The sequence below is a fragment of the Ciconia boyciana genome, chromosome 8 (assembly GCF_034638445.1).
Source record: "Ciconia boyciana chromosome 8, ASM3463844v1, whole genome shotgun sequence".
Lineage (NCBI taxonomy): Eukaryota > Metazoa > Chordata > Aves > Ciconiiformes > Ciconiidae > Ciconia > Ciconia boyciana.
The window spans coordinates 62351530-62352015 of NC_132941.1; positions in this window are offsets into that span (position 1 = coordinate 62351530).

Here is a 486-nt window from a genome sequence, read left to right on the forward strand (position 1 = left end):
TGTCCCCTTACAGGTGAATACCTCAACGGCGGGTGGGGAATGCTGCTCCACGTGCGCCGCAGGAGGAAGTCTGTTTCCAAGAGCCACTTAGAGGGTGAACAGTTTGAAATCCATCCAAAACCCAAATGGACCGTTCTGGCGGCGTTCCTCATGATGTGTTGATTATGAAGCAGGAAGGAAGGCTTATGATGAGCCAGGACTTTCGCCGCAGAGGTGCCTGTGAATGGGAGCAGCGGGCAGCGTCTTGGCACGTGTGGACAAAGAGCAGGCAGCCTCGTGGCCTCCATGGGCAGGTGTGGACAACTGAAAACTGAGGGCAAAATGCATAAAATGTGTAAGGTGTGTTTCAGGACCTCGGCACAAAGTCCTTGCCAAGGGTACAGTTACGGGCGCCTCGGAGCAGACATCTGCTGCTCTCCAGCCCGGCCCCCGCCTTGCCCCGATCCCAGTGTTTTCTATACATCATCGCAAAATATGTTTGCCAAA